We start from the raw sequence: 23,291 nt of genomic DNA, 5'->3' as shown, positions 1-23,291 counted from the left end.
AGGGAAGCCTACTGGAAACCTTCTATCACTCTATGATGATTTGATTGTGGAGAAATTGCTAAAGTAAGCAGATGGCATTTTACTAGCAGGCCCCAAATCCATCCTTACACATAATCTGTTCACTTTTAGAGGGACCATTCATCATCAGATAGAGGGGACCGCTATGTAAATTTCGCCAATTTATTTATAGGCCCAAAACATTGAGGATTCTCCATATGCTCTATCTCACATTATCTGTTATAAGAGATATATAGACAATCTCTTTTTCATCTCGAAAGTGGAGAGCTCAATTCTAGCACCTGGGGTCTGGGCCGCCTTCAGGTTTTTGTGGGCCCATGGGGGACAGAGCCTCAGCGGGCCCTTTATCCATCCATCCATCCATCCCCTATGCACAATCACTTGCGGCATCACTAACATACACAAACATACATTATTAACACAGACACTGACTGAAACTGACTGACACTGACTGACACACACTTACTGACTGACTGAAATTGACTGACACTGACTGACACAGTGACTAACTGACACTGACAGACTGACAGAGACACTGACAGACTGACACACTGCACTTACAGCTCAATCTTACTTTTCAAGTTACTTTTCACACTGTAAGGCTGAGGACCTTCGGGTCATGTGATCAGGTCCTTCACCCCTTTCTCTCTCTGCAGGTCCTGCTCCATCTCCTGTGTCTTTTGATGTTCAGACCTCTCACCCTGCACCAAAGGGAGAAGGCTGATCATTAGCATACTGGGCCCTTCTCCCTCTATGGGCCTCTAGAGACACTTTGGGCCCCAGAACTTGCCCAGGAAAGCCCTGTGCTGACACAGCCCTGCCTAGGCTTTAGGTTTTTCCCCCTTGATAGGGAGAAGATGGTGTTCCTTGACCTTGAGGTAGAGAACATTAATGACAATATAGTCACTAGCACTCACTATAAGGGTGCGTTCATACTGAGGAATTCTTACGGATAATGTCCGCGGAATTCCGCTGTCTGTCTGCACGCACAGCCGCGCACCTTTCCGCCGGCTCCATAGACACCATTTTATGGGCCGGCGTATTCCGCTAACCGCCGAAAGAAGTGACATGCCATTACAGACAATAATCGTCCCGTGGAATAGAAGGCAACGATCAGTAGACATTGTTCATCTCGGCTGATTGCTGCGTCGTTTGTCTTTCAAACATGTCAAAAAATAAATGACTCATATAGCAACGATCTGCTGCCGTCGCTCCAGACGATTTGCTGCCTGGACGATCTAGCGATCACCGGGCAGCCCCCTCCCCACCCCCGGACTCACCTGATTGCTGCCGCCGCGTGGGGTTGCGATGGCAAGGAGTGGGGAACAAGGAGCAAACAAGCGCTGACAGCGCCCGTTTGCTCCTCTATGTCGGCCCGTGCAATAGGGCCTTAAGGGAGGTGAGAATGGGTAAGGGCTTGGAAATGGTAATGCCAGGTGTTTCAAAAATATGTGCAATAAAGGGCTGCGTGTTCTGTAGCAGCACATTAAATGGACTTTCATCTTTACCCATCTTTACAATGTTAAGGCGAAAATATGGTCGTATTTTTGCCTCAAAAAACATTGTGTGAACATAGCCTAAAGCTGATATGCTGGTGCAAATTGTTTTTAGCTACTGTATACTATTGGATAAGTTAAATTCACGTTATAGCTTGTTATTCGAGACGAGCACGACTCTAGTCGGATCGTTCAGTATTGAAATACCAGTGGCTGAAGAGGTTGGATGCTGCCCTGAGGAGACCTGGAAAACCTAGGGCTGTATCTATTTTTTCCCAGACTTCCTAGTGCTGCATCCCAACTTCTTCAGCCACCGGTAATCAAATGCAGAACGATAGAACTCGACCATGCTAATGGTTTCCTTCCTCTGTCATTGGTGCAGAGGGCTGGCAGAGCACTTTATTCTTCTAATTGTGACCCTGTGTGGGTAGGAAACAGTTAAGCTCACAAAACATCCTCCAGTGGGCGTCTCCCAGATGAGGCAAACCCCCATCCCCTCCCAGCAGTGTCCCAGTGTCTCTGCCACCATGCCTGCACTAACACTCAACACACAGTGTCCCGAGAACAGATTGTAAGTATGAGAAAGTTGCATGTAAGTCTCATTTAGGTATATTACCTTTTTATATCTTATGCAATGCATGTATTTGTAAGCATGTTACAGTGAGGGGATGCAGCTGCCTCTTCCGTATTATGTAGGATTGTAAAGTATAAGTGGACGACACTTTTAAACCTGAAGACTGACACCGAAACGCGTGCATTGGGATGAGTACTGATGCTGGGGGCCCTTTAATTGGCAGCGGATTCATTTAGTGACATCCAATGTTATATGTAGAGTTGTGCCGCCTGCAAATGACAACAACTCCATCAGGTTGGGTCGTTTGTGTTGAGCTCCTGCAATGCTACACTAGAAGGCGCCTTTTTTTTTGCCTGCTTTTTTCCTTTTGCAAGTTCTTTTTTATCCACAGCAGGTTAATGTATCATTATTAGCCTTTATAGGGTTTTATCTGTGGCATTCCATACATAGTTGCCAGGAAAAAGGATTGTGGCACGCTCCTCTGGATTCCATATGTCTAGGTATTTTCAACTTGTATGGAAGAAGATATCATATTAGTTCACACAATGACATCTGGCCTGCACAGGTGTGTATTAGGGAGCCTCTATGTACAGCTATGCAGTGTGAATGAGCCCCATAGGAAGTGTGTTCTGTATTCAGGTGCAGTGGGATCTGACCAGGGCCTTTGGCCACATAGAGTGTTTGTACACAGCTTACATTCACCAGCACAGTAAATATAGGTTTAGACTATGTACTGGTGTGATGTTACTGTGTCTCTTTCATTCTTCTATATTGTTATTGTCATGAAATAGACAGGCTTCTGGGGCTACATATATACAGTAAGTATTAAATGGGTCCTCCAGAGAAAACATATCGGGGGACATTTATTAAGCCCCACATTTTTAGGGCCACACTTAAAAATGTCCTGGTGGTACAGAGGTTCACTGTATTTATATAGAGGTGCAATGCCCCTACATAAATCCAGTGCGCATGACATGGTGATCTCTGTTGCCACCTCTGTCCAGAGCAAACCCCATAGAAAACCCCTCCTGCTTTGAACTGTATCTGTCATGGACATAGGTGTCAGCAGCATAGTGTTAAACTGGGAAAAAAATACACCACTTCCTTCAGGACATACAGCAGCTGATAAGTACTGGAAGACTTGAGATTTTTAAACAGTAATTTACAATAACTGTATAACTTTCTGATACCAGTTGAGTATAGGGGAAATTTATCAAACATGGTGTAAAGTGAAACTGGCTCAGTTGCCCCTAGCAACCAATGAGATTCCACCTTTCATTTCCCAAAGAGTCTGTGAGGAATGAAAGGTGGAATCTGATTGGTTGCTAGGGGCAACTGGGCCAGTTTGCCTTCACAGTGGCACGCCATTTTTTTGAAAATCGCCACAATGTATGTGATCTCAGATGGCAAATATTGGAACAACTTGAGTTATGTAGCGACGTGGAGGAGAATCGCAAGCGATTACTCCGGAGGGAAACATGGTGGATTCTGAAGCTGGAGACTCTCAGTCCTATTGGACTGAATGAAGTATGCAGCTTCAGAGCGTTTCTTTAATATGTATGCGTGGATCTAACACATTCTAGCATTCTCTTCCATTATGCATCATGCGTCTTTACTATGTACATTATAAACAGTTTTGTATATAGAAATTTGGTAAATCACCTTAGATGATCCAGGTAATGTTGGATCATGTGATCTTTGTTCAAGTTTATAGGCGTTCCTCACCTGTACGTCCTCGCGCATGAGGAAGGAGGAGCCTGTCCTCCGAAACGTCCGCCGCGAGGTTGGATGGTTTGGACTGAGAGTGGAACACGCCAGCCTGTGAGCATTTGAATTTGTCCTGTACGAGATACCGATCTAAGAAAAATAAATGAACGCAAAGTTTGCATCTGTGTGAGTACTCTCCTTGATTTCGTGGAGTGAACACGGCAAAGCGGCAACTTCAAGGTATTTCTCGCACACTAGACACATCTCTCTAAAAGTATTGCTGTTATATAGCGGATTTAGTGGAATCCGTTGGATGTGTATGGACTTATATACTGCTTGGGAAGTGCGGTGTTGGTTATTTATTGTCAGTTTGCCTTTACACCATGTTTGATAAATCTCCCTCTATGTCTTTTAATTTACATCATGTTCAGCAAATTGGTCACTTATAGAGATGAGTGAACCTCGAGCATGCGCGAGTCCATCCGAACCCGAACTTTCGGCATTTGATTAGCGGTGGCTGCTGAACTTGGATAAAGCTCTAAGGCTATGTGGAAAACATGGATATAGTCATTGGCTGTATCCATGTTTTCCAGACAACCTTACAGCTTTATCCAACTTCTGCAGCTACCGTTAATCAAATGCCGAACCCGGTTCGCTAATCTCTAGTCACTTGCATATGTTGGGATAGTAGCTAAAATGTAAGGTGACATATACCACAGCATAATATATCAGGCCTCCAGCTGATGCAAAACTACAATTCCCATAATGCTTAGCAAGCCAAAGTTTTAGCTTTGGCTGTCCAGGCATGATGGGAATTGTAGTTGTACAACAGCTGGAGGCCTGAAAGTTCCCCCTCCTAGCTGTAAAGTCATATAAAAAATGATTACAGTGCAGAACTGTGCACAATAATCATTTTTCTAGATTTCTTTTACTTACTTTTTTTTTTTTAAAGACAGCTTCTAAATACCTGTAGGAAGCTAACATTTTCTGCACACCTGGCTGCAAATAACTGTGCATTTCCATAGCACCCACAGTGCTGTGATAGTGACTTTGTGCCCTGGGTCTTGCACTGGCTACAGGTGCTATGAAGGCAGAGCAGGAAGCTCCTTCTATCTGCACTGTTATGAGGGGCCAGGAGCGCAGACAATGGCCTCTTTGTACAGGTGTTTACATGCTGATTTGAAAATAAAAATAATTTAGTAAAATAATGATTATGCACAGTGCTCTGCTATAGTTACTTTCCATACAGGTGCACTTTACAGCATTCTGTAGTTTACTGCAGATTCTCTTCATAGAGGACAGGGACTTCCTAGAAGCCTAATGGTACTTTTACACGGAGCGATAATTCGCCCGATCGCACGATTAACGATTTTGAACGAACAATGTTTTTTTTATAATGATCAGCGTTTAGACGGAACGATACATTGTAACGAAAATTGGCTATGCGATCGTTTTGCGATCATTTAAGCCTATCTCACACATAGGTGAAATCGTTGAAAGACTGTTTACACTGAATGATCTGCAAATTTTTTGCGAACGATCAACGATGATTTGAGAACATGTTGAAAGATCAAAATGAAAGATTTATCGCTCGTCGTTTGATCGTTCGCTGCATTTACACGTACGATTATCGTTCCAATTTCGTTTCGTGTAAAAGGACTATTACATCTGGCGGGAACAAAACTAGGAGCAGCCAAATCATATTCACAGGACTCCTGATCATTGGTTATGTCATCATATTATTTTATTTGGATTGCGGACACATTTAGTTTAGTGCAATGTACGGCCTTCACACATTATGTAAACAGAATGTGAACAACGGCCGCTGTTCACACTCAAGCAGCCAAAAATAATTAATATGTCAGTTATTTCCACGGCCGTGCCAAACAATGGCCGTTGTTCAATACAGTGTGTGAACAAAGGCTGCTCTTCCCACAGAATTCAATACAATCCATTATATTAAGACTAGAATGGCGGTTGTTTTAATTGGCAACAACGGCCGTTCTGAGTGTGAACATAGCCTACCATCCACATTTCCAACCATCCACAAACAATGGTTCAAAAAATAGTTGCTGAGCATGGCGAGGAATGTCGCTGGTTTTTAGTGATGGTTCTTGTGAGAAGCGTGCACTAGTGAGCAATGTCTGCTGTGGATGCTGGTGGGGTAAAAAGTTAGAACAGATGAATAAAACGCTGATGATGATGATACTCATGTATTTAGTAATGTAAAGCTTGCGCAGTAAATTACGCAGCAGGTCCTGTGCTCGCAGCAAGATAGCTCTCAGGTACATTCCATCCAGAACTCATCAGAGCAGAAGACTTGTGTAAACAAGTCCTAACATACTGAGCTGGTTGGTAAACGTCACCTTATTCACTTATTTACACAGAATATTCACCAGCTGCAAAGCACAGGCTAGGCGTTTGATGCCGTCTGAATATTGTTTACCTTAATAAGAGAACTCAGTATATCCCAAGCTCTGTACATGGTCCAGGTTTCCTCAGATGACAGTTTAGCAGGACTTGTCACATTACCATCTGTTCTGTCGAAGTGACTTCATACTGTGCAAAGCTATATGATATGGGGCTGTATAGGCAATGGCCACCAAAAGTCCGGCCAAAACTAAACTATCCAGTGCAGACAGGAGTGCAGGAATATAAAAAAGAATCTATACTTACCCATCCTCGTCCCCCTGCAGCACAGCACCACCACCCACAGACACCCGCCAGCATCCTGCAATGTCATGACCTGGCTCAGGATTGCTCACTCAGTGACTGGAGCCAGAGACCTCTGCAGTCACTGACTGGCTGAGCAGGCCCTTCCCACCGGGTCGTATAGACACCATAACCTGGGAGAAACTGGTGCCTGGCGGCGGTTAGTGATCCTGTGAAATGATGCTGAGGGGACACAGGGATAGGTAAGTATGGATTCTTTATTATGTTTCCGCACCCTCCTGCCAGCCCTGGATTTTTCTGGACTTCTCATTTAAAGTGACTGTATCACCTAGACTAAAGCCAGATACTAGAACAGGTTAGTTCTTTACTAATGCTTCTATTTTCTTACATGATGATTATCACCTGAGCTGCTTTTAACATGATGTAGGCATAAGCTTTACAAAAGTCCCCATAGACATAGACACAATGGTATAAAACAAATTCAATATACTACTATGGAAACATTTTCTAGGCATGCTCTATGACCTGTGCAGAGGTCAATTCAATAGAGTGGCAAGGCTGGGCTCTGAGCTTTAGTTATTGTGGATGGCCTAATCCTGTGTTATCTATTCAGTGATGTCACCTTTCACTGTAATTCTTTCTGTGATGATAAGTTGGAGCTGACTGGAAAGCTTCTCTACAGTACAGGAAGTGTCAGCCTATTATTAAGCTTAGTGACCAGAATAAAAACTGCAAGATTTCTGAGTTACTTTAAAATATAGATAGTATCGTGGAAAAATTACAAAAAAAAAAAAAAAAAACATCACCAAAAATTCTCAAAAAATATATTCACTGTAAAACTGTTAACATTCAGCAATTTTCTGATGAAACATTCCATATAGCTACTGTTATAGCAGATGGACCCCCCCCTAGCAATCTGACATTGGTGGCATATGGTTAGGATATGATCCCACTGTCTATGATGAGACAATCCCATGTCCACAACATATGCTATATACCTTTGAGGAGGTATAGGTATGCTCCACAGATAGGATATGTGACATCCAGGCCCATGCAGGCAGTCTCATCTATGTAGCATGTGAATGTGTTGAGCTCATTACACAGTCAGCTCTGCTTTGTCGCTGCTGCGTGCCTGCTATTTATTGTGCAGCGGCGCAGAGATTTTCTGATTGGATTTAACCCCTTGCTGAGCTTTGAGTTTGGGATTTGGAGCAAGATTCTAAAGCCTGAACTGTATCTAATGGATTTATCAGCAGGGCAGCAAGTGCATAACCTGTATGCAGCTTCCTGAATGTTGCAAAGCTTGTTGGTTCCTCTGGCAGGAAGAGAATAAAGACATTTGGCAAACACTGCTGCTGATGACAACATAGCAGACTCTATGGGGGAATTCTATAGCTTCAGTCCCTATTGGGAGAGCAGTAGTTAATTTGTTGCTATTTTACCTGGAGCAAAGCTGTGCAGCAGAATGATGTTATCTGGGAACATTGTGAAAAGCTGCAAATTCCTCACATTCCTACTTCCTCTGCCAGGTTCTGTGGAAAGAAATCCCAGTGAAGTGTGGCCCCCGCCCAGTGCCCACATCAGCCTGGAGACGACTGAGATCACAACATTATTATTTGTCTGCTTGAAGAAACTTGCATCTTGTATTGCAGAGTTGGAAACCTTCGGCCCTCCAGCTGTTGCAAAACTACAATTCCCATCATGCCTGGACAGCCAAAGCTTTAGCTTTGCTCTCCAGGCATGATGGGAATTGTAGTTGTGCAACAGCTGGAGAGCCAGTGGTTTGATATCCCTGTTGTATTGTGTCTGATAATGTCGCTGTATTACAGGTTTCGTAAAGCCAGCCTATTCTACAGTGATGTGCTGCCCTGCATATGATAGTTTAAGGGGTACTCCAGCAAAAAGAAAAAAAAATTAAATCAACCTGTGATTTACTTATATAAAAAAAAATCAGAAAGAAGTGTATTCTTTCCAGTCTGGAGCGCAGGAGAGGTTTTCTATGTGGATTTGCTACTGCTCTGGACAGTTCCTGACATGGACAGAGGTGGCAGCAGGGAACACTGTGTCAGACTGGAAAGAATACACCACTTTCTGCAGCTGATAAGTACTGGAAAATCAGAAAGTGTTTAATAAAAGTAAATTACAAACCTCCGACACTTTCTTATACCAGTTGATTTAAAAGAAAAAAAAAATTCATTGGAGCACCCCTTTAATAAATATTGTTGTTTCTGTGTTAGCAGCAATTTCCTCAGGTTGCCCCTTTTCTAGATGCTTATATACCCTTTTCTAGATGCTTATATACCCTATCTGCCTTGTGAGTGATCTAGTATTAGCAGAATGGTTCAGTGCAAAGATCTGAGTGCCACCTGATTCTGTTCACTCAGTTTTGCCATAAATCAATGTGGCTCTCCAGCTGTTGCAAAACTACAACTCCCATCATGCCCAGGCAGCCAAAAGAATTGTATACTTGCAACAGGTGGAGAGCCACAGGTTGGGGAACATCGCCATAAATAAATTTAAAGGAGAAGTCCGGTGGATTATAAAATCCTGCAGCCGACAGGGGCAGGTGGGAAATTGATTACAAGTACTAACTTACCTCTCCCCGTGCCTTCGGCGAATGGCAGGACTGGCCTCGGGACCCCCGCCAGGCTCTGGGATCTGACATGTCACAATCCGGCTGATGGACTGCCTGCTCAGCCAATCAGTGACTGGGACAGGATGCTGCTCCAGTCACTGATTGGCTGAGAGGCCAGTCATGATGTCAGCTTCTCCTGCCGTCCGCTTCTCCTGGGGTCCCGTGCGCGCTCTAGCTTCACAGCGGCCTGTCAGCTGATAGGCCGCTCAGCCAATCACAGGCCGCAGCGGTCCCGGCCTGTGATTGGCTGAGCGGCCTACCATCTGACAGGACGCTGTGAAGCTAGAGCGCGCACGGGACCCAGGGAGAAGCGGACGGCAGGAGCAGCCCTGGAACGTGGATGGGTAATGTATACCAGTTTAGCAAGGACTGCAAGGACATCGGTAACGATGTCCTTGCAGCTCTTGTCAAACGATTATCGGACCGTGTAATAAAGCCAGTAAACGAGCAACGATCTAGCAGATCGGCGCTCGTTTACAGGTATTATCGGGCCCTGCTCGGCCCGTGTAATACCACCCTTAGTCAGTGTTGTCACTTCCTTTATGAATACCACAATGAAATGTCAACGTTTAGGTTCCTAAATGGCGACCACTGGTGCCAGTCATGTTTGGCTCTGTATTGTGGATTCCAGTAGATACAGAAGCACTGACACAGCAGTGAACTTTGTTATATAAACTGTGTTTCTGTTTTGCACTCGGCCATGCATACTCTGGATGTTTTCCGTCTGGTTATGATGACTGCATCCAGAGACATAAATGTATGTATACTGTACATGGACATGCACTTTCTCCTCTCTGCAAACTATAATCATAAACACATACATGACCTTACATTCATGACGGTTGGAAAGTGGCAAAGCAGACCACACAAGGAGTAGTCATTGGGGAATTTAAAGGGGTAAAACCTTACTTTTATTTCAGTCACTTATAGTGATAATTCACCCAGTGAATGTAAATATGAATACTGTAAAGAATGAGAGGGTGAGTAAGCAGCTGTTCCATTTGTTTTTCAGCTTTGGCTTGGGCACTGGTTGGCTTAGGGAATGGAAGGAAAAATGGCCATGAAATTACGGTATTCTGTCACCAAGTGTTGCCTTTCTTTAGAAATCTGAATGAATGACAGCTCAGGCCTATACAGGAACCTGCCACTAGTTTACCCTCTCATCATACACATTTCCCTCTAGAGTAGCCTGGAGTTCCTAAGTCTAAGGGCCCTATTACACGGAGCAGTAATCCTATGATTATTCCTTGGTATAATAGAAATAACGATCAGCTAGTGAAACGGCCATCATGTAATAGCGATGCATGGCCAACAGCTGCCGATTGCCCAAAGAGTTAATACTTTACCTGCCATGCTCCCTGTCTTTCCGGCCACTCAGCCAATCATAACCGCGACCAGTGATTGGCTGAGTGGCCTGTCAGCTCAGACAGGCCGCTCTGAAGCTGCAGCCCATGGTGCTGGGACGCATACAGAGGGCAGGGGAAGACCGGGAACGTGGACAGGTAATGTATTAATTGTTTGGGTAAGGGCCGCACAGACATCACTAGCGATGTTCGTGCAGCCCTTGCTAAATGATTATCAGGCCATGTAATAGGCACGGTAAACGAGCACAGATGTAGCAGATCGGCGGTCATTTACAATATCGATCGGGCCTTCATCGGCCCGTCTAAAGGTGCGTTTACATTAACGATTATCGTGTGAATTTGCGCGATAACAATCGAATTCGAACGATAATCGTACTTGTAAACGCAGAGAACGATCAAACGATGAACGAGAAATTGTTCATTTTGATCTTTCAACATGTTCTAAAATCGTCGTTCACAAAAAATTTGCAGATCGTTCCGTGTAAACAGTCGTTCCCCGATTTAACCAATGTGTGAGATAGGCTTAAGCGATCGCAAACGATCGCAAAACGATTTTCCGTACGATATAATGTACCATCTAAACGCTGATCATTATGAAAAAAAAATCGTTACTCCGACATCGTTAATCGTACGATCGGGCCAATTATCGTTTCGTGTAAACCCACCTTAATAGGACTCTAAAGCTTTGGTTGACCAGACATGATGGGAATTGTAGTTTTGAAACAGCTGGAGAGCCTGCCCTAAGGGGAGAAGGCTAGCAGAAGTCCACAGTGTGCAGAAATCAGTCTTCTTTCCTGAGAAATTCTTAGGTTCCTTTAACCCCGGAAGAAGCTATTGTAGCAAAACGTGCATTGGGTTGTGGACCCGAGACCCTCCACTGCTGGTTTACAGGTTTGTGGCAGGGGATGTGTGATAGGCGTACTGGTGCCTTACTGTCAGCCCCCCCCCCCCCCCCCCCGTCCTTGTGATGCTGCATACTTTATGTACTTTTATATATTCCCCCCTTCACGTTACTGCCTATTGGTTGTATTAACCATTTGAGCCCTGATACATGGTTTGAGCACTTGCACTTTAACTGTATATATACTTATTGACTTTTATTCCATGTGTGTGGGGGGGAACATTGTATGATGGCAACATCACTATACTACATATATTCATCTGGGGGTGTCTTGGTATCCCATTTTTTGCATTTGTGTGGTCATAAGTGTTCGTTTTGTAGTGGTGCTTCTCTGGCGTATAAACTGTGTACGGCTGGAAGCCTTGTTTGTTGTGTAGTGGTGGTACTGGGTTACTATTCACTTAAATGGCAGCTGCACTACAGTAACTAGATGCTACCACAACACAATGAAGAGCCATCTGTTTTTGCCCATTGATTGTATATGTGCCAATGTTGAGGCTCTGACAAACAGCAGATTGGCAGGGACTGCCAGGTGTTGCGACCTTGCCAGTCAGATAATGATAGCATCGCCTATGGATGACAGAAAATCCCCCTTTAGGGTTTTTCCAATCTTAGGCATAAGTGCCTTCTAGATTCAAGCCTCACCTCTATGATTCTACTAATCCGGAGATCTTGCTGGAATACTCCCTTTTTAATGTAGTTTTTCCTTCACACTAATGGTTTTATGATCTGTGTTGTTTGGTAGTTATGTTGTACATTTCGTGGCCTCCGTCATTACCAGTAATGTAGATGGTTGTTACAGATACATTTACAGCTACAGGCAGTCTATGACATCCAGACTGATGTCGAAACGCATCGCCCTGAATCAGTTTAGTAAAAGCAGAGCAGAAAAACATTGCTTTTCTCCCCCCTTTTATACATTTTGGGGGAGATTTATCAAAGGGTGTAAAATTTAGACTGGTTCAAACTACCCACAGCAACCAATCACAGCTCAGCTTTAGGCAGTGCTGAAAGGAAAGCTGAGCTGTGATTGGTTGCTGTGGGCAGTTTGCACCAGTCAAAATTTTACACCCTTTGATAAATCTCCCCCTTTATGTGCAACCTTTTTACTCCTCTTATTGTTCTGAGTTTAATGGGCCTATCTGTTGCTAAGTACAATAATTCAAACCTAGAACCTGTATTATGGGATTCAGTTTTAAACTCCACTGTCATGAGTGACACTACTTATAAGAGTAGTCTGAACAGTGGCATGGAAGGGGTATTGGATATCACTCTCCAAATCCTCTGAAGAGAACGTACAGTGGTCCTTCTGGCAGTCAGTCAGTCCGTGGTGCCAAGCCCTTCCAGGGACACTTTTTGGCAAGGGACTGATAGATTTTGCCACCAGAAGTGCAGTAACAGCTGATTTCAGTAGGTATAGGAGTTGCACCAGTATAGTCTCGCTGGGTGCTCGGTGTCTGATAGGGTCCAAAAGACTCTCTGCCTCATTAAAGGGAACCCATCACTAGAGATGAGCGGACCGTCAGACTTTTGGTCCGACGGCATCGGCGCTCTCTCATCATGTCTTTGATCCTGGCCGCATACTTGCGCTCCCGCGAATATGCGGCCAGGATATTCCAGGGAATTCAACAGCGATTCCCTGGAATATCCTGGCCGCATATTCCTGTGAGGGCAATTATGCGGCCGGGATCAAAGGCATGATGAGAGAGCGAACTACTTTCGGACCAAAAGTCCGAGCAGTTCGCTCATCTCAACCCATCACCATGAAAATGCTACCTAAGTGATTAGCATCCTCTTATAGAGCAGATGGAGACGAGCGGATTGATATATATCTTTATGGGAAAAAAATGCCATATAACTTGTAATTTATTGATTGAAATCTCTGATGTTTCCATGCTAAAGAGTCCAGTCCATTGATTGACACCGCCCACTGGACTCCTTACCACAGAATGATCAGGGATTTCAATCAACATGTTACAAGTTACACTGAATCTTTTCCCACAAAGATATATATCAATCTGCTCAGCTCTTCCTGCTCTATATCATAGAGTGCATTGTGTAGGTGACAGGTTCCCTTTAAAAGATATTAGTATTATTAACGGCCCATGGCATATGGGCATGTTATAGACATATATAATATAATAGATAGTGGTTGTCATCATATGGCAAGTGATGCTGTGAAGTATTACACTATGAATTCTAGTTGCATAATACTAGCTCATTACTTTTCTGGCCTAACTGGTGGCTGTAGATGTGTATATAGGACATGATGTGAGGGATTGTTGCTATGGTCTTCACTTCTCCATTCCAGCAGCTGAATAGACAGCATAGCTTTTAAATAGCTTCTCCCTCTATTGACCTTTGTGGGCGATGCCACCTGCTCTGCCTGCTGCTCCCAGCACACAGCCACACTGACCTAGTGACTTTTATTGTGCGGATCTGTCTGCCTGTCATACTTTGTCTGCCATCAGGATAGCACAAGCCCTTAATGTTGTCATAATACCACTGGATCAAAGGTAATAACTAGCTGGCTACGTGGCAAAGTACAAGGCTATGGATTAATAGGCTGTCCCTATTCAGATGAAGAAGAAGAAGGGCATAAGACCTATGTATTTGTGTCTCAGCCTCTATTTCTTGCTGTTTATGTACCTATCTACACACATTTCTTTATGTATTGCTGCAATTCCTATGCTCGTGTAATGGCCCTTTGCATAGAAGTGGTGCACAATGCATCGGAATAACTACATTTGCTTTGTTGCTGTTGCAAGACAATGTGTTTCTATACAAAGGCATCACACAAAACTTATAACTTTATGTTCACACACTGCAATAAAAATCTTTAGGCCGGGTTCACATTACGTTTTGTTTTCATCCGTTTTTGCAAAAGCACAGATGCCTTTGTGTGCACCCAGTTCAATTTTTTTTTCTATTATAAAAAAACAAAACAAAAAAAACAGATCAAAACGCATCAGTTTTTTTTAAAGAACACAAAAATGGGGTCAACTACGTTTTTGTGACGTAGAAAAAAAAACAAGTATTTTGATCCTTTTGGAAGTCAATGGAAAAATGGATCAAAATGGATGCACACAAATGCATCTGTTTTTTTTATCCTTTTTTGCAAAAAAAACAACAACAAACGGATGAAAAAAAACCCGTAGTGTGAATCCAGCCTTACTAAAGCCTACACAATTTGATGCGTTGTGTTACATTATCCCTTTAAGCTCAACCAATGCTTGCCCCCCCCATACCCCATGCTGTGTCACTGTGGGTGCATAGTTGTTCCCCACTGATTTCGGTTGTAGTCCTGGAAACCTTTGGCGCTCCTCTCTGGCTCTGGAATCTTTACTGACTGATTTTTATGGCGTGTTTGATTGAGAGGTCATAAAGTGTATTGTGGTTAAACCTCTGGGGTGAAGAGTAAAGCATTTGCATCTATCAGTTTTATGATCCTTGCAGATTGTGATTCCACCATTGGATATGTAGTCCTTGCCAACAAATCAGACTGACTATGTTCAAGACACGTCCACGTCCGTGAAGTGCGCTGCTGGTGACGTCATCTTTTAAATATTACAGCTGTGTTCACACCAGGTCTGTGGTGTCTGTTCACCAAACGATTCCATAGTCCGTAAGGGGTCTGATGTAGGTGAAAGGAGGGCCCTTTGGGCTCTCACATGTGTCAGCACACCTTTTTTTCTTACTATATTAAAAGTGTAGTCAACCCCGCTTTCTAATACAGGGAATTTCCTAGAAAAAAGCTACTTTTATTTTTATTTTTTTTAATAATGGATAATATATACAGTTGCGAACATTGGGGATATAGATTGATTTTCCCAGAGTTTACACTGGGCACCATGACATAGGATGTAATGGTGTATTCATTGGTCATTGTAATTAAAGGGGTACGCCAGCAAAAATCTTTTCTTTCAAATTAACTGGTTTCAGAAGGTTATATAGATTTGTAATTTACTTCTATTTAAAAATCTCAGGTCTTCCAGTACTTATCAGCTGCTGTATGTCCTGCAGGAAGTGGTGTTTTCTTTTTTTCAGTCTGACACAGTGCTCTCTGCTGACATCTCTATCCAGAGCAGGAGATGTTTTCTATGAGGATTTGCTGCTGCTCTGGACAGTTCGTTCTCGGACAGAGATGTCAGCAGAGAGCACTGTGTAAGACTGGAAAGAAAATACTATTTTCTGCAGGACATACAGCAGCTGAAAAGTACTAGAAGACTTGAGATTTTTTAATAGAAGTAAACTACAAATCTATATAACTTTCTGAAACCAGTTAATGTGAAAGAAAAATATTTTGACCAGAGTACCCCTTTAATATAGTGTTATATGTACAGTCTGATTGCAGAATGATTCCCTGGATATTATGATACTTATAATACATTTGGTCATTTGTTCTGTTTTGGGACAGTCTCGGGGCTAAGATAACAGGATATGGAAGTTTTTATAGCTTATAAGGTAGATTTTTAGTCCCCATGTTCAGCAATTTGAAATATCTTGCAATGCAATTATTAGAATATCCAGGAATTTCCCTATTGGTTTATAACCACAGCATACTTTCCTATGACCTCCTCCTGCTGCTGTATGTGGGAAAAAGGATGTGCCTAGGTTTTACAAAGGAAAACTGAGAACACAAACGGATCGAGATCATTAGAAGAATGGATTAGCCAAGATCATTTGCAAAAGTAGACCATATATATATATATATATATATATATATATATATATTATCATGGATCATATCACATCCGTATTACATATCTATGATGGATTCACCAGTAACTTACATTTGAAGTACTAAAGCAATACACTCATCCTATAACATTGGCGCACACATTTATAGACTGCCCATAGACTTCACTCTATAATAAAATCCATGGCAGTATTGCATGTTGTAGTTTTAAACTACATGTACATTTTTGTCCACCTGTGTGAGTAACCCCATAAAGTAACTCTGACATAAGATATATGACTTCCATGTATTGATGGCATCTATTGTCAGCAGATGACCTTTCCCTGGAAGGGGCTTTGTTTGCACATGAATAGGGAGGAATGAAGTGATGGCGGGGAACATCCTCAGGCCTTCCACTGAAGTGTTACACTGACATATGTCCACCACCTACTTCATAAATGATCCAGATGGTCTATATTGGGAATGCATTATACTTGTGCCATACTGTATATTATATGCGGAGATATGGGCTCTGTAACTATCTGTAGGAGACTTAGAATGTTATACCTGCAATATAAGTCACCAGTTAAAGGTACGTGGCTAAAGTTTTAGTTGTTGAGTGAAAAAAACATTATGGAAACTGTAGTTTTAACTTTTCCTGCAGACTAACAAATAAGCATATTCAGATATATTTGCCCATGGCCTGTATGTAGTGTTGTAGTTCAGCCCCATTGGGACTGTAGGCAAGTGTTTGGTAAGATAATAGATATTCAGCTTCTAAAGCAGGGGTGGGGAACCTTCGGCCCTCCAGCTGTTGCAAAACTACAATTCCCAAGATGCCTGGACAGCCAAAGCTTTAGCTTTGGCTGTCCAGGCATGATGGGAATTGTAGTTTTGAAACAGCTGGAGGGACATAGGCTCCCCATCCATGTTTTAAAGGGATTGAACTGCAATACAACACATAGCCCATGGACAACTGGGACGCTCTTCTTAATGCAAAAAGGGGATAAATCTAAATTTGATGATGCCAATAGTAATTGAAGCAATGGAAATTACGAGATTTTCCTGCTACCATCAGCACCATTTTATCAAGGGAAAAAAAAAATATATTTTTTCAATAGAATAATACAACGGCAAATCGCTAGGATATCACATTATGACCTATAGGGGTCCGACTCTTGGGAAACCTGACTGACTGTATGAATAAAGACACCACTGTGCAGGGAGCTGCAGCTAGTTCTATTCATTTGAATGGGGTCTCGCTGCCATTTCTGGCACATCTGGGGGGGCCGAGGGCCACTGGGCAGGAAGAAAACTGAGAAGTGCCCTTACTATCGTGGAGATGTCATTACTTATCATAAAGTGATGGCATATCCTATCCATATGATTACACTGAGTGATCCATCCCCTACATAACTAAAACTATCCTCTGCGTGAACCAATGGACTCATGGCCAATTACCTATGTCTCATATTTCCTACACACCTACAGAGTCCGGTCACCTGGTCAGAACAATAAATCTGTCACTCTTCCCATTCTGTTTAGATTGCAAGGACTCACCCCCCCCCTTTTTTTTCCCCTTTTCCTATTGTTTAGATTGCTTGTTATGTATTTTACTTTTTACTGCCTGTTATGCTATTTACTGAAAAATACTTTAGAACTTATTGATGCCATAAAAAGGTGGTTGTAGCTGTTTTAACCTTATTTAGTTGGATCCAATTGACTAAGAGGTATTGCTTGTGTGGCCAACTTTACTCTGAACTTTTTACATTTTTTTCCCATGAGTTTTCTTTCGGACTTGCATTGCCGTTTCTCATGGCCACAAACAGGAAACAACGTAGTAATCTAAACATTTGGATTACTTCTTTTAGAGCTTTATATCTTGCATCTGAAGGTCTGAGGTTTATTTTTGTGGTCTTGGACAAGAACAAACAGAGACATTTGATACTGTTCACTTTTCAGAGTGCTCCGTCCGTCACTATTATATTCTTACAGGTACAGATCGTATTTACTGCCGGAGATTTCCACAGCATATCTGCATGCGATCTGTACAGAAGCCTGCAAAACAGATTTGCACCAAATCATGCAGAATTTCAGTTTTGTTGCAGTCCTTAAGGTAAAATGGTGATGCACCAAGTTTTGGTTTAGATGTGTTGAATTGGAGACTTAACAGACAGCTAACACTATGCCTGAAGAACATAATTTCTAATATTTGAAGCCAGTGTTTCCTCTAACTTTCAACTGAATTCATGTGATACGCTGGTCCACCTGGCTGCTCTGGCTTATTGAAGACAGTCCTTTGCAGTGTCCTGGTGCCAGTAACCCAACTATTTAAAGTTGTTGTGTGGCTAAGGGATCTCTCTCAAAGTGTCTAAACAGTGCCTGGGTATTGTTATTTTATATGTTTTTTGCTAATACTGCATACACTCAGGTATTATAGATATACAAGGGTTAACACTGTTAGTTACTGCCACTCCTACTGGGTAACATGTCAATGATATATGGAAGTTTGGTCACATGATATATGGAAGTTTGGTCACATGACCTTTCCAACAGGAACTTGTACCTGAGACTCCTGAGGAAGGAGTTAAACCCATTTTCTGGGTTAGAACCAAAGTCCAACCCTCTCCCTCTGAAGGGCAGGATTATTCTAGTCAGTCTGACAACAGTAGTGTGAACATCTGCTTAAGTTTACTTGGCCAGGTGAAAAGGTTTAGGCTTAGTTAGTTTCAGTTCCCAGTTAAAACCTGATGCAAGCAAGCCAACCAAGATTTGTATGCCACCAAAGCTTAAATCTTGTTGCAGTTGCTCGCTTCACGTAAAGCCCCTATTACACAGGGTGACTGTGAGGAGCAAGCGAGTGCTGTCAGCTCCTCATTCCCTGTTTGCTGCCGCTGCTATTACACACGGCGACAGTGAGCGGGTGAGAGCCGGGGGGTCATGGAAAGGTGTGTGTGTGTGGGGGGGGGGGGGGGGGGCTGCCCGGGTGATCGCTTGATCGTCCGGGCAGCCCATAGCAGATAGCAGCGGTCTGCTGCCGACACTCCTACCCCACGGAGCGGCGGCAGCAGATCGTTGCTATATTAGTCGTTTGCCTTTAAACACGTTGAAAGACAAATGACTACAACGATCAGCCGACATCGTTCATGACGATACGGACGATAATCGTTCCATGTAATAGGGCCTTAAGACAGATACTGTGATGATTATGGCACATTGCAGACTTTACTCAAGACTGCCTCCAGTCCAGGCTGAGAGGGCAAATCCTCCTGTTCCTGATCCTAAAGAGAGAATGAAAGACTTTATTTTGCAGACCCACCCCCCATTGACAAAAGAGGGTCCACAGGTGGAATCTACAGGGTCAGTCAGTGACAAAGCCACACTTTACATCCTGATAGACTGTGTCCAACAGACTACTCCACTCAGCTTCTCTGACTACTCCACTCAGCTGCTCTGACTACTTCACCTATCCCGTTCGCCACACCTGATCAGAAAACTAAGCTACCCTCTATGACGTCCATAGTTCCTTTTAAGCCATGCGGACAGGGGTTATTCCTGATAGGAGTGCAATTTGTAGAAGAAAGAAAGCATGACCCTTCTGGTCACTCCTTTTAATAACATTACATTCCTGTGCTGAAGACCCCTGGCTGTGACTGTACCTCCTACACATCACTGTTAAGGCTATGCGCATACATAGTGGATGTAATCTCCTGCTGAGTAGCCGGAGATCTGTAGACCTTTGGTACACCCTACACCCTTTTTACCTACTGTATACTGATTATAGGTATACATTGTTGGAATGGACCATAACCTCCAGAGAATTGGCTAAAATGTAACATCTGTGCTCTCTGTCTGGTGACTGGGGTCTATGAATAGGTTTGCAGATATCTAGACAGATGCCACAAACATGGTGTGAATCTGACCTTATCTGTGTCCCAACAAAACCAGTCACATGACCTCTAACCTAAATATGCAGAAGGCTTCAGATTAGTACAATGTCCATGATCTCCATACATTATTTTGCACATATAAGCTTTGGCGCCATTGTGTTGTGCGGCAGAAGTAATGCGACCACTGCGCTGCTTTCCATGAAGCCGAGGAATCTGCTGCTATTCTCTGTAAGAATTTGTGGGTCAGATCCCCTGCACGAGAGAAGCATGTAAAGAGAATCTATCTATTCACTGCATTGTCTATTACTGCAGCAGGCTGGCAAGAGGACAGGGTGGCACAGATTCAGCACCATGCAAAGTGCCTGGCACCTGCCATCAAGGCTTGTCATTCACCCTTTCTTCTCCAAGCAGATGTTCAGGCCTGCAAGTGGATTTTCTTCGCTATTTTTTATTTGTTTAGATTTTTTTCCCTGTAATTTATAACGGCGCATATGTCCTGATCCTTCTAAACAAACACAGCTGCATAGTGGAGACTTTTATTGCCCAGTATTTCATCAAGATGCCAACAAGAAATAAGAAACTCCATACTGATACATTCTTGATTCTACTGGATGCATCTTTAAAGGAGTACTCCTGAGATTTTTTTTTAATCTACTGGTGTCAGAAAGATTTGTAATTTACTTCTATTTAAACATCTAAAGCCTTCCAGTACTTATTAGCTGCTGTATGCCCTGCAGGAAGTGGTTTATTGTTACCAGTCTGACACAGTGCTCTCTGCTGCCACCCCTGTCCATTTCAGGAACTGTCCAGACCAGGAGAAGTTTTCTGTGCAGATTTGCTACTGTTCCGGAGAGTACCTGACATGGACAGAGGTGGCAGCAGAGAGTGCTGTGTAAGACTGGAAAGAATACATCACTTCCTGCAGGACATACAGTAGCTGATAAGTACTGGATTTTTAATAGACATAATTTACAAATAACTTTCTGACACCAGTTGATTTAAAAAAAAAAATCTTCTTCTCCAGAGTACCCCTTTACTTAACCTGCAATGGACTTATGCCAGACCACCATATGCACTGATAGACCTGATCTGTCATTGTATGATATGGTCTTCTGTCCCTTTATGGTGATATCTAGGTGATAATAGGTGTTCTAGGATCTAGACCCCTAGCTGATTTCTTTATGGAAGGAATTATTTGACACATTTCAGTCTTAAAGGGGTAGTTCACAAAAAACCCCTTTCAAATCAACTGTTCCCAGCAAGTGCCAGAGATTTGTGCTTCCAGCTGCCACCTCTGTCCATGTCAGAAAATGTCCAGAGCAGTAACAAAACCCCATAGAATAGAAAACCTCTCCTGTTCTTCAGACTGGAAAGAATACAGCACTTCCTGCAGGACATACAGCAGCTGATAAGCACTGGAAGACTTGAGATTTTTTTTAATAGAAGTAAATTACAAATGTCTGGCACTTTTTGGCCCCAGTTAATTTTTTTTTTTTTACTGAACAACCCCTTAAAATAGGTATATGGTGTGACGTATTGTCTGCTCACTTCTCTCATACAGCGCGTAGATTGTACTAGTTGTTTATATACTATATAGTATACACTACAGTGACTAATGGGGCTGTTTTTTTTTATTCCCTCCCAATACTGCCTGGTCTTGCCCAAATATTGCAGTGTACAGCATTGGAAGGTGCAGCCTTCCAGCATAAACTTGTGTATTACGATGGATAATACATGCTGGAGAGCAAGATCTACTGGAGTTTTACTAAGCAGACTGGAGCAGAATTCTAGCACAAATTGTACCACAACATTAAAGGAGTTATCCAAGATTAGAAAAAGCATAGCTACTTTCTTACAACAGCGCCACTCCTGTCCTCAGGTTGTGTGTGGTATTACAATTCAGCTCCATTCATTTCAGTGGAACTGAGCTGCAAAACCAAGGGTGGTACTGTTTCTGGAAGACAGTGGCCATGTTATTCTAAATCAAACACAACCTGAGGACAGGTGTATTGCTATTTTTGGAAGAAAGCAGTCAAGTCCTATTAACATCTGAATGGTACAGATAAAGCATATGCAGAAGAGCAACGAAATATATAAACTTTTTACTATTATGTTAATGGTAATTAAAAAAAATCATATCTTAAAGGGGTTATCCAGTATTAGAAAAATATGGTTGCTTTCTTTTAGAAACAGCGCCATTCTTGTCCACAGTTTACTTGTGGTATTGCTGCTCACTTCCACTGAAGTGAATGGACCTAGACTAAAAATATGGGGCGAACAGGTTTAGGATGAATCGGTTTGTGATGTTAGTGCTAGGGTAGACTGCGCTAGTGCCTGGACATCATGTCCTTAATTGTTCCTTATAACTTTGTTTATATGACAGCAACAGACGACTATTTACCAGTCACACTATAATAAAAGCGACAACATTACTCAGCCGCTGTCATACAGATCGCATGATTTATCATTCGTATTGTTAAGTAACAGCAGACATTGAACTGCGTGTAGCCGGACCTCTAAGGAGTAGTCCACACCAGACTCCACCGCAGATGACAGTATTGGGCAAGTGGATGAGATTTGCTATTTTTTATTTTTGCACAAGAATATTTACATATTGTATGTATGTATATTGTATGCTCTGATCATTCCATATAGTTATTTTTTGTGATCTGTTTATCTATATTACGCTTGTTGGGGCAGTAACGTGGATGAGTTATATGAATGGTATTCGGTGTCATCCAGAAGAAAATACATCTTTCATCTGGTTGTAATGTCTCATCCGTTGTTATTGCAGCTAACTGTGAGGCGTGAAATTCTCCTCTGAATATATCCATTAACTTTCATGGATGGCAGCGTGTTTACTGCCGAGTGCCTATGTGGGGACCAGGCGTCCTTTACTGTACTATGACTAACAGTATTGTCACTCTTTATGGATGTCCTTGGAATCTGATCAGAGCATAGGGGGATTTTTTTTTATATCCTACTGAGTTCTCTATTTCAGCTGTAAAGACTTAGTAGGATATGTCTGTGCTTGGCGACCAAATGATATTGGCTGTGGAAGTGGATAGATAGAGATGCAGAGGTGTAGAAAGGTTTCTGCTAGAGATGAGTGAATTTACAGTAGTGCTTTGTTAGCTAGGCAGTTGGCTTATCAGCCTGCTTCTGTGCCGCTCCACCCAGGGTGCCTGGAAAAGCTGGATCCAGTCCTGGGAAATTTCTCTCAGTGATTGGATCCTTATGCTGGGGTTTATTTATTTGCGTCATTTATTTATTTTTTAATTAATTAATTAATTAATATATTTTTAATTGTGAGCAGGGGAGCAAATCATGAATCCTGTTGCCACCATGTTGTCAT

The 23,291-nt window shown here is 42.6% G+C and overlaps 1 protein-coding gene across 3 annotated transcripts in view; it reads left to right on the top strand.

Annotated features, from left to right (window-relative positions):
• Nucleotides 1-23,291, top strand: part of PIK3CB (phosphatidylinositol-4,5-bisphosphate 3-kinase catalytic subunit beta) — a 123,362-nt gene that overhangs the window by 9,309 nt on the left and 90,762 nt on the right. The window contains exon 1 of one of the 3 annotated variants that reach the window (XM_069975556.1): nucleotides 2,000-2,085. The exons of 1 other annotated variant lie outside the window; for it this stretch is intronic. The gene's annotated coding sequence lies outside the window, so the exon portion shown is untranslated. Of the gene's footprint in view, nucleotides 1-1,999; nucleotides 2,107-23,291 lie in introns of those variants that run through there. One more of the 3 variants, XM_069975559.1, reaches the window with a different exon arrangement.

The sequence above is a fragment of the Dendropsophus ebraccatus genome, chromosome 6 (genome assembly GCF_027789765.1).
Source record: "Dendropsophus ebraccatus isolate aDenEbr1 chromosome 6, aDenEbr1.pat, whole genome shotgun sequence".
Taxonomy (NCBI): Eukaryota; Metazoa; Chordata; class Amphibia; order Anura; family Hylidae; genus Dendropsophus; species Dendropsophus ebraccatus.
This window is presented reverse-complemented; position numbering and strand designations above follow the sequence as displayed.